An 11,676-nucleotide genomic window follows, 5' to 3' on the forward strand; every position below is an offset into this window, starting at 1 on the left:
GCTCCTACCAAACACAAGGCTTGGGAGCCCAGGCACAGGACTGTTTCCCTCCCAGGGCTGTCAACAGGGAGTTCCTAACAAGGACGCAGCGTCAGACCATAAAGGTCTCAGGAAGAGAAGAAGGCTGCTCACGGAGATGTTTCAGCCAGTCCTGAAGCAGCCCAGAGCATGACTCCCACCTGCACAGCATAACAAGCTAGCTTAGTTTTCTGGAAAGAAAACATGAAATGAAAGGCTGGGTGTACAGGAATCCTTTAAAAAGCCATTAAGAAAGGACACTGTGTGTCTTAATGGCTGCAATCTGCCTACTTAACAGGTAGGAAGTGCCCCATGCTTCTCTTGGGCTAGGGTACACATTCAGTAGTGATAGGCACCAGGCTTATTCTCTTGACAACGTAGGGCAGCTGCTCCCCCCAGTAATGCAGGAGAAATTGAACTGCAAGCGAGATCTTGAATGTTAAAGACAAAAGCCAGTAGCGGTAGATAAGGGTGGTCCCATCTAGTCCTGGGCTCCAAGACCACAGTTTGTAAGGAAGAGCTTTGGGTCTTAGAGACTTGGAGGACCCCACAGTGAAGACGGGAGTGATCTCCTCAAATCCTGCAGACCCGGATCACTGGAATCTCGGGCATGGGCTCAGGGCTACTCATTGTAGTCTCACAGGACTGCAGCCAAGACAAAGCCTGGCCGGCTACCTGCCCATTCCCTCATGTGGTCCATAACCTAACAGGCTTCAGATAGCCCATGGCAAAGTGGCAGTGTGTCTATGCCTCCTTCCTGCCACTGGTTTCTGTGACATCAGGACTTCCTGCGTGCTGTCAGGTTCTGCACAAAAGCTGGATTTGATGTCTCTTGCTGTCCTCTATCAGCCTGCTTCACTGTCTATAGCGCTGGAGTCACGCAGCTCCAACTGATCCTCTTTGTTTGTCCTTGTGACTGGGGTTAAGACAGGAGATGCCAAGAGTCAGGCGGTCAGAAGAAACCTGGATTGAGTGGATGGCAAGCTGGTGCCTCAGACACTGGTCACACATTAGGACCCGCACTGCTCTGGAGACGGTGGAAGGGCTCCCAGCCTCAGACTTCTCTTCTGACTGGGAAAAAAAAGGAGGATCTTGGTGAGCTGCAGTGTATTCTAGAGGCCTTAGGACAGTGAGGCATCCTGCCCAGAGTTTCATTATAGTCTCCCCGGGTCAATGAGAAAATCTTCCAACACAGTGACTGACCACAGGCATCTCCAGGGGACAAACTGAAATACTTAACCGTACTTCTGTGTTTCACACATGTCATTTCCAACTTGGGCAACCACCCAGCCTCCAAGCTTGCTCCCACGTCCTTTCCTATTCCAAGAAAGAGACTAATCTCTCCAGCCCCCAGCTCTGAGGCTCTAAGCAACATTTCCAGAAAGGCTTGTGAACCAGAGAGCCAGTAAAATCCAGGGGTTTCTAGGGTGTGTGTGTCCCTCCTACCTTACAGGGTGTTGTGGCCCAGCGGGAGGCCTCGTTGTACTACCTGATGTGTTCCAACACCCACACAAGACCCGTGAAAGCCCCTCCACAGCTTCAGAGCTGCTCATGTCATCTGTAGAACTCTCTCCAGTCAGCAGGAAGAGAGATGTGGTTTCTAAAGAAAGCACCTTTGGGAGAATACAATTGGGTGGGGGTGGAAAACATAAATCCTTCTTTCTGGAAGATTAAGGAATGCAGCGAGGGTGGAACGGGCAGTTGAAACTTTGGAGGGAGGAAGATAGTAACTAAGGATGAGCATTTGGTGAAATCTGAGGCACCATTCAAAGACGGTTTGCTCTTTCTTTCCTCAGTGTGTCTTAAACTTTGAATCGCCTTTTGACAGTTCAGAGTCACAACACGACCAAGCTGTCTTCAGAAGGAACAGTGTGAGGATGGATTAGTGTCACGGAACGACGTATGCACAACAACGAATCACGGGTCTGGGGAATGTAGCGCGACTGGTAGAATGTTTGTCTCGAATGCATGAGCCCTGGGTTCAAACCCCAGCACCACGTAAGCTTGAAGTGGGGGCCCCATACCCGCAGTCCCAGCACTCCAGAGGTAGAAGGGGGGAGCACTCTGAAGTTCAAGGTCATACTCAGACACATGAATAGCCAGTTTAGGTCTAGCCTAACATACATGAAACTCTGCCTCAAGAGCATAAAGATTATGTCTCACTATCTTGCACGAACGGGTTGGGAAATACACACAGAGATGTGGGGCTCATTCTCTCATTGCCTTGGTGACAGTGTCACATAGCAAGTCACTAAATGGCCCCAGGCCATCTTCTGATGCCCCCTTTGTGGACACACCGCTGTCACAAGAAAACTGTATCAATAAAGTTCCAGCAGTTGAGAGTCCGCTCTTGCCTCTAGAAATAAACGCAAGCGAGGCAGTGGTGTGTCTGTCTCCGTCATTCCCTTGGCCAACCTCAGTAGGTGGTTAACCCACCTGCGGCAGGGGAGTTCACTGTGTGAGCACGGTATCTTCACCAGTATGAATCTGAAGGATGGGTACAGTTGGGAAGAGAGAAGCCACGAGGGGCCCATCGTACCTCAAGGGGGACGTGTCATAGGGAACAAGCCCAGCTCAAAAGAGAGAGACCATGCAACACATCACAGCTTTGCGGTGACCCTGAGGGCAAGCTGCCCTTCCTCCTGTCTGGTATCACATGGGGAATTGATGGCGGGATGTCCTTCTGTATATGTTTCTCTTATTGGTTGATGAATAAAACACCGTTTGGCCAATAGAGGCAGGAAAATAGGTGGGATTGGGAGACAAGGAGAATTCTGGGAAAGGTAGGCAGAGAGAGAGAGAGAGAGAGAGAGAGACCATGTAGAGACAGGGAGGATAACATGTGCCAGGCATTCTCTGGTAAGATAAGACCACGTAGAAATACATATATTTATAGAAACAGGCTAATAATTAAGACAGAGCTAGGCAATAAGAAGCTCTAGTCATCGGCCAACAGGTTTGTAATTAATATAGCGTCCCTGTGTGCTTATTTGGGACCGAGAAGGGCGGCAGAACCTGATGAGACAAGGAAACTCCAGCAACAGGGAATCATGTTTATCCACAGTTTCTGTTTTCCCTCTTTCAGGAATGACTTCTTTCTGGCACAACATGATGAGGCTAGTCTTTAATATCCCAAATAATTCACTCAATGCTCCTAGGTCCACACATAAGACAGAACTGGCTAATAATGCAAGTCACCCTTTCTTCCCATGAGAGAGGCAAAGATTCTGGCTATCTCCTAGGCCGGGTCTGCTCTCCTGCAGTAGTCACCCTATCCCTTAGATATGTTCCTTTTCCTTCACTGCCAGACTGAGAAACAGGGACTGATTAAGGCAAGAAGCAGGTTCTTGGGGACCAGCCAAGACTCAGCTCAGAGCCCCTCCCCTGGCTTGTTTACATTCCTGACCCAAGGAGCCAGAGGAGGTCACAGTTACCATGAATATTTAAAGAGACCTTTGCAGATTCACAGATGGACTACTGCTGTGCGGCAGTATACACACACACACACAGACACACACACACACGCACACATAGACACACACACACACACACGTTCTTCCTGGAAACTAGAGAGAAATGATCATCACTGGAGATGTTCACAGGACGTCATTGGAGAGGTCATGATCAGTCTATAGAAATAAAGGTTCCCAGGGACCAGGTGAGCAGGGCACAGGGAGCCAATGTTATAATTCTGCGTGTAGTTTAGAACCCTCAGCTTGCCGTGTATCCCTACTCACCTCCCCACCTTCTGCCTTGGCTTTTCCGTATTCCTCCTGGGAAAGAAAGAAAGTACTGAGCCCGCTCAGACTGCAAGAAAAGCAACCTGTTACCTGACCTGTTGCCCGCTGGATTTAGTCCGGCAGCTAACTTTTATCGTCCAGCCCGGGGCAGTCTCTGGTACTTACACTGTCTTGACTGAGTTCCCTGAGCTCACTCACCTCTGCTGTTGGAGACAAAACATCACCTTCTTATGTGTCTATCCCAATATCCCCCCAGATGTAAGGATGCCAGACTTACTGGATGTGCCGAGTAGTTTTATGGCAACTTGGCCCAAGCTACAGTCATCTGGGAGGAGGGAGCCTCAATTAAGAAAACGCCTCTCGCTGGTGAGATGGCCCGGTGGGTACGTATGCCTGAATCCAAGCCAGATGGCCTGAGTTCTATGCACAGGAACCCACAAAGTGGAAAGACAAAACAGATATATCTAGGTATTCTGTGACCTGTGACCTCCACAGGCACATTGTGGCATACACATGGGTACGTATACACACACACACACACACACACACACACACACACACACACGATAGATAGATAGATAGATAGATAGATAGATAGATAGATTAAAATGCAATTTTAAAAACAAAGAAAGAAAATGCAAAAATGCCTCAATGAGATCAGGCTGTGGGCAAGCCTGTGGGGCATCTTCTTAATTAGTAATTGATGCGGGAGGGCACAGCCCATTATGGATAGTGTCACCCCTGGGCTGGTAGTCCTGGCTTCTATAAGAACTCAGACTGGGCAAGCCATGAGGAGTAAGCCAATAAGCAGCATCCCTTCATGGCTTCTGCGTCAGCTCCTGCCTCCAGGTTCCTGCCCTGTTTAAGTTCCTGTCCTGACTCCCTTTGATGATAAACGGATATGGACGTGTGAGCCTAATAACCTCTCCTCCCCAACTTGCTTTTCAGTTGTGGTGATTCCTTGCCGCAACAGAAGCCCTAACTAAGACACTGGGATACCTCTACCTCAATACCTTGACCTGTATCTATTAGTCAGCGGTGACCATTTCTAAACAGTCGAATGTAAGAGAAGCCTACACTGAAATTGTGGGCGCCCGCCAGCAAAGAGGCCAGACAAGCGGCTGCAGACACGTTGTTTATGTAGTCATAAAACTTTTACACCCAGAGAACTACTAAGCCTTTGAAAGATAATAATTAGATATTGAAGGCCTTGTAATAGACAGCTGTCAGCTAGGCTTCTGTGAGGTGCCGTGCTGGTTTCTGAGATGCTGTAAAACACGACAGACCAGGTGTCCCAAAGATAAAGATCGTTCCACCATTCTAGTTCTGGGATGGAACCTGAGACCCAGCAACCGAGTGCTGTCTAGTACAGGTCAGACTCTGCTGGGTAGGAGACATCTTCCCCATCTTTGCATGCCCTCTTCCTGGATGTCTGTTCTGATTTCGCTATCTCTGCCCACGCCAGCCGTGTTGGATTAAGATCACCCCTGCGACCTTATCCTGAATAACTGGCCCACAATGACCCCATCCCTGAACAGAGCCACACATAAGGACTTCAAGGGCACCGTCCTCTCACCAGATGCTGAGTCATCATTCCAACAGCAATCCTAACAATGCATCCCTAGAACTTTGATACCCAGGGGCTTCTTAGCAGACGTGCCCACGAATCTTCTTCACACCTGTATTCCAGACTCTTCCTTTAAACAGGGCAGAGCTTCCTGCCCTCAAGTCATGGGCTGGACCCCTGAAAGGGGCTGAGACTTCATCAGCTCTGGGCCTCCAGGAAGTATCCATGACAACACGTCTGAGTCTTCATCGGTCCTCTTTATGGGAACCAACAGCTGTTTGGTAGGCTCCTAGGGATCTTTGCCCTCATTTATCCTAGACAGCTTCAAATAGCCTTGTCTGTCCGTCCACTAGAAAGTACAGCCCACGACACACCTGCTAGTTCATCTCTAATTAATGACGGTGATCACCTCTCACGGTGACCCTGAATTGAAGGTCAATGATTGATGTCCCTCTCAGGCCGTGCTAGGAAAACCCGAAGCCCCATCAGAAAACAAACAGACGAAGAAAAAAAAAAGACAAACGAGAGCCCACATTCTGAAGTGATTTAGAAGAGACTAACGAGAGGGTGTTCATGGGCTGTTCACGCCTGGTGACCGGTCGCAGCAGAAGCGTATTTGGAGAGGTGGAGATTAGGAGTTTGATTTGAAAAATCTCAGCTTTGGAGTACAGTTGTGCAATTGGAGGAGTAGGCAGTCCTTGAGCCAGAGATGTGTGTCCTCAGAGACATGAGGTTCTCAGAGACAACTGCAGCGAAGGCATTCAGGGCAGAGGGCATGGGAAGACCTCTGGGATGGCGCCCAGAGAATAACACAGAGACATCCACAGCCCAGGGAGGGACCTAACGGCTAAACCAGCAGCACAGAGCGGTGGGCAGCAGCCTCCAGGCCTGACTAGAGCAAGAAGTAAGGCAGGGGACATGTTGGAACCCTGGTGGCAGACAGCCAGGCACTAGGAAGCAATGGAGAGCACCAGCCTCCGGTGCTGTACACAGTGAAATGTTAATAAAGATGATTCCCATGAGTTGTTTTCTTCTTTGTACTGTCTCACCTTTTCAAGAACGAATACCTGTTTCTCCTGAGGACGGTAACTGCCGAGGAGAAAGGGAGAAGAGGCACACTGGCCGGGTCTTGCTGAAGGTACGTACCCCACCAGTCGCTGCCTCCCACCCTGTGAATTGCATTTCTCGATAGCTAAAAGTACTCCGCTCTGGTGCTTCTGTGCTGGCTAGGACACATGAACATAATTTAACCAGGGGGCTGGGGTTGAAGGTCATCCCCAAGGACTGGGTCACTGAGAGCCAGGCCAAGCTACTTGTTCGAAAGAAAGAAGGAAAGAAAGAAAGAAGAAAGGAAAAAAAACCTGGTGGTACATGTAGGCATTGTATGGGAGCACCCAGTGTCAGCCTTGGGTCGGAGCTCTGACCAGCATAGACAAGGCCTAAGCAAGACATTAGACATGGAGGTTGTCCTCATTACAACCCTCAGTCACCATGCCTGTGTCTGGGAGGTGGCCAACGGCGTGTCACAGTGAAGAAAACCACCAGAAATGGAGCAACCGTCCCAAGGGTAGGCGACCACAAGGAACTTTGGGGAGGGGAATGGGGGGGGAATCAGCGAGCTGCCCTCCTGTCTGGCCTAAGTGCCTTTGTAGGGACTCAGGGTTTGTGTGCACTGCCGTATAAGGCCCTGAAGGGACTGCAGTTGTCTGCATGAGAGTATCGCTCATCATCTGCTCAGATGTTTGAACACTCAGTCTCCAGTTAGTAGCACTGTTCAGGGGGTGATTAGGAAGTACAGTCTTGTTGGAGGAAGTGTAACCGCTGGAGGCGGGCTTTCAGAGTTTAAAAACTCCTCGCCCTTTCTGGGGTTGTTTTGTTTTGTTTTTCCTCTCTGCCCCAAGAGGTGAACTCTCTGTTTCCTCTTCTGCCGCTCGTTGCCAAGTCAGCTCTCTACTGTTGTAGACTCTTCTTATCCTTCTGGAACCATGAGCCAAAATAAACTCTCTTCCTTAAGTCGCCTTGGTCACGGCGTTTTGTCACTGCAACGGGGAGGTGGCTATTACAGGAGCATGCTGGGAGGGGTGGGGGGAGTGTCCAGACAGACTGCCAGCTACCGAAGCAAACTTTACCCAAGGTTGTAGAAAGATAGCCCAGTGGAGACTGGAAACTTATCGGTGAGTAGCCCTAAAGGAAAACAAACTCTGTTCTGTGGCCATTGAATCCGCTGGCCTCCGTGAACACTGCTTTCTAGACCGAGGGGAGCTCCTGACTGGACCAGGATGCACCTGCCTCACACCGGCCTTTATGCTCAAGAGTCAACAAGTACCTGCCCCACGTACCTCGCCTAAACGTTCCATAGCTGGGGCTGACCCGTTCAGAGCCCTGTTGTTATTTGACTGATGGTTTCTGTTCCTTTCTTTTTCTGTTGGCTGCATTCTGTTTTGTCGGATAAGATGCCCAAGCTAGTTTACAACTTTGCTGTCCCTCCTGCCGCAGCCTCCAGAGTGCTTGGGCTACTACTAGTATGTACCGTTGTATCAGAATCATTTTTCTGAAAGACATCCAGAAGCAGCTGGAAGGTCGATGGGACAGCTTTCAGTTTCCAAAGGCATCCCTGTGATCCCTGATAAAAGATGCCTCAGTCCCTGAGGCCACTGGGCAGAGGCCAAAACTAGCCACTGGGCTCACAGGGTTTCTGGAACCATTAGAGGTGTGAAGATGAAGCCGCAGAGTCGGGGAAACAGACCCAGATCCCTGTCTAGACATCCTTGGGGCCGATTTGTTTCAAAGCCAGCAGAACCTCTGACCCTGGTGTCTCAGCAGCAGCACACTGATGCCCTGCGTGTGAACAATGGCTCTTCAGCCTACTTAAAGGAGCACAGGGCCAGGCAGGTGCGTACATCGCACTGCTCTTTCTTTACCATAGGCAGTGCAACATTGTCTCCAGCACAGAAGGTCAGATTCTAACTATCTGATTCACGCTTGCTCTGCCCAAGAATCTGAGGTCAATGGGCGAGCAATGTTGAAGGTAAACTGTGGAGAAATAGCAAAGACAGGAAAGTTCCCCGAGTGGGTCTCAGTACTGCGCTGCAGCTGGCCCTAGAATTCGGTGGGAGCCACCCACTCAGCCACTCAGTCCAGCCACGCCTCGCCTGTTGTAAACAGCTATTATTGCTGATCAAAGAGTTACAAGGACTTAATTACAGAGCTTATAAAAAATGAAGGAATGGAGAGGGTTTGCCCGATAGGAAACAAATGTGCAGTAATTTCACGTTGGCTTATTCTGCACGTCTAGCAGGGTCCCTACCCTCCTCCTGTCCTGCCACGACCGAGAGGCAGGACTATGCCGAGCACAGACTGATCCGTCCGTAGCACGAAACCGTCCATGTAGACGACCAGAGGTGAGATTTCACAACCAGAGTGGGCAGGAACTAAAATAGGATGTCACGGGAGAGATGGGTACGCCCGGGGAGCAGACAGAAGCGCTGAGGATGTCATGTAAAAAGGGGAGCAGAGAGGGAGGCTCGGTTTCAGAGTTCTCATCTCTGTGGGGCTCAGATCCAAGTCAGGTGCCTTCAGCCAGGGACGGCGGGGGAGGAGAAACTCCGGCGTCTCACATGCTTGTTTCCTACCAAGCTAATCAGTGAGCTTCCACGGCCTCCTAGCCGCCACTCTGACATGCGGTCTGCACGTCCAACACCAGTGCCAGGACCAGACCAGAGCTGCCACATCCCGGAGCACAGCTGCAACATGACCAGGTCTCCCGAATGTCCCAGGGCCTGAGTCTACCCATGGGTGCTCCTCTGGTCACATCTTGCCAGCAGGCGTCATCCTCGTCCCCTCACCCGGCTGACACGAGCTCCCGGTAATTTTTCCATTGATAGGGCAGTGGAAGGAGTGTATGTAGAGGCCGCAGGCGAGGCCTCTCTGGGCCTGTGTCTTGTCCGGTTTCTTCTCTCCTGTGGGGTGACGAGGCTACGTGGAGTGAGCCACCACCTTATAGCCCCTTTCTGTCACAGAATTGTGAGGTCTTCAGGCTTTCTCGTCTTTGCAGGACACGTCCCGGAGATGGCTATGCACACGTGGAGTCTGGGAATGAGCATGCATGCCAGGCCTTATAGGCCTTTCGGGTTTTGCTTAAGGCAGAAGTGCTGGTTTCCTAAGAGGAGTGATCTGCATAATTAGATTCCCACGCCACGGGCCCAGGGTACAGCACAGCCGCGAGGCGTGTGTGTCGGATACAAGCATCTCTCTTCTTGAACGTTTTCCGTTTTTCCTCTTCTCTTCTTCTGCCATTTCTTCTTCTTCTTCTTCTTCTTCTTCTTCTTCTTCTTCTTCTTCTTCTTCTCTCTCTCTCTCTCTCTCTCCCCTCTATTTTTCTTTCCTCCCGTTCTTTCTTCCCCACACTTCTCTCGCTCTCTTTGAAACATCGCCGCCGCTTGTAGCCTCAATTAGTCACAGACTTGCTATGTGGCCAAGGTCGTCCTTGAACTCCTGATCTTCCAGCACAGGCATGCACCACCATGCCCAGCTGTGTCACTTAAAACCTGATCTCTGGCTCCAAGTGTCAGTGAGTGAAAGGTATCAGAACTGTGTTGTGACTCAGCCAGCTTCCCCGGGTGTGTCTTGCTCACTCACTAGACAAATATTTGTTCTTGGCACTTGTTAAAGTGTAGGTATTGTTACACATATCCAATTTTTCAATTCCTAGTTTTTAATTCTTCTGATTAAATTTATTGGGTGAACTGAAAGGCCAAAATGTGTATCTCACAACTGGAACAAAAATGCCAAGAAACGTGAAACAACCAGAAAATCTTCACAAACACTCAGCAACTGCGAATTATTTCACCAGACTTGAATATTCCTCCAAAGGGTCATGTCTCAAGAGGAAAGTTTTACAGTCAACCTGCAGTCATAATGCAAGTTCATACAAATTAGCACACCGTTGGCCTGTTGTCGGTGTCCTTGAAATAGAACTTTAAAACTAGGACATGATCATCTCCTTTGTAGATTACAGCACATTAGCTATACTTTACAGCCAAAGAAACACATCCTTTCCAAGACTGCAAAAAAGATCATATACTAGGTGGCTTCTCATCAAAAAGACTGTCCAGGGGTACGGACAGGTGAAGCCACCCTCAAAAGACAGATTTTCTAAAGAATCCACAGCCAGGTTCCCAATTCTCCTATTCCATGCATGCTGCCTCCAGAGGGGGCACAGTTCTGGCCTCCTAAAGCCCTGACCCCTGGGACCTGCCTCAGCCAGATCAGAACAAGCAGAGGGGTCAGGTCCAGGTAAAGCAGTTGGTGAGAGATGGCCTGGGAACAGGAGTGCAGAGAGCATCAGAGCTACTGAGTAGCCAGTTTCCGGGGAAGCAGAAACTCAGTATCTGAGAGGTAACCCACTTTTCTCCTGTGCTCAGCCATAAACCACTAAGGGGTTAAAGTCACCAGCACCATAAAGAAGAGATTGACAACCAAGTTAAGCCTAAAGAGGTAGCCGAGCCTGTCACACTTCCATTAGTAAAACATTAAAAATCCCATTTTAAAAAATGGGATTTTAAAAAACAGAGACAATCTTCTCCCTGATCTGCACCTCACACCTGTCTCCCAGCCATTGTCTTTGCTAACTAGCCTTGCAGCCTGGCTAGTTCTAAGACCGTCAGGAGCTGCAGATCAGGCAGGGCACTGGGAGCCTGAGGATGAAGAGCAGAGCTTGAGTATCCCCAGTATAGTGCTGGGAGCAAGCCCTGAGGCGCTGTCCTGGGCAGGACAGTGAAACAATGGTAAGACACCTGTGACACGCATCTAGAGTCACCCCCAGGCTCTCCACTCAACTAGGCTAATGAGATATTAGCCCAAAGTTACCCATAGGCTGTTGTTTTCTGTTGTGTAGGTAGCCTAATCTTGTGCATGGGGAAAAGCCTCCCTGTTTGGACAACAGGCTAGCCTAGCAAGGCTTTTGTTTGTTTGTTTTTTTAATTGGGAGACAGCTTGAAGGGTCAGTAACTGGTACAGCACTCATTTGAAGCCTTTGTTTGGCAGAGGAGTCATCCTGGCTTTGCAAAGACAAGGAATTTGCTTCCCAGTTCCCTGCCTCTCCTCTCTGTGTCCCAGGAAGAGCAGGTATCAGGGTTAGCTATCCACAGGCACCCAGCAACAGGTGGATATCTGACTGCTCATGTCTCTGGGGAGGGAACTCAGCTTCCAGTCCTGTAACAGAACCCCAAGGTGACTGTCACTGGAATCAAACAGACCACTTTCTTCAAAGGAAGACCATGGAGGGCTATATTGATATGGGTCACATAGCCCTACAGTACTAGTACATGGCACTTGTGGGGTCCTGGGCTT

At 49.7% G+C, this 11,676-nt stretch overlaps 1 long non-coding RNA gene across 3 annotated transcripts; it reads left to right on the plus strand.

Moving 5' to 3' along the window:
• Positions 1-7,406: 7,406 nt before the first annotated feature.
• On the plus strand, positions 7,407-10,076 carry LOC121132856. 3 transcript variants are annotated; one of them, XR_005869536.1, is made up of 4 exons: positions 7,407-7,499; positions 8,624-8,726; positions 8,962-9,190; positions 9,380-10,076. It is a non-coding gene; the product is annotated as an uncharacterized LOC121132856 (long non-coding RNA). The 3 variants fall into 3 exon arrangements; XR_005869535.1 differs by having other exon boundaries at positions 8,962-10,076; XR_005869537.1 differs by having other exon boundaries at positions 7,411-7,499; positions 8,621-8,726; positions 8,962-10,076.
• Positions 10,077-11,676: the final 1,600 nt, after the last annotated feature.

The sequence above is a fragment of the Mesocricetus auratus genome, unplaced genomic scaffold (genome assembly GCF_017639785.1).
Source record: "Mesocricetus auratus isolate SY011 unplaced genomic scaffold, BCM_Maur_2.0 Super-Scaffold_100018, whole genome shotgun sequence".
In the NCBI taxonomy this organism is placed as follows: domain Eukaryota; kingdom Metazoa; phylum Chordata; class Mammalia; order Rodentia; family Cricetidae; genus Mesocricetus; species Mesocricetus auratus.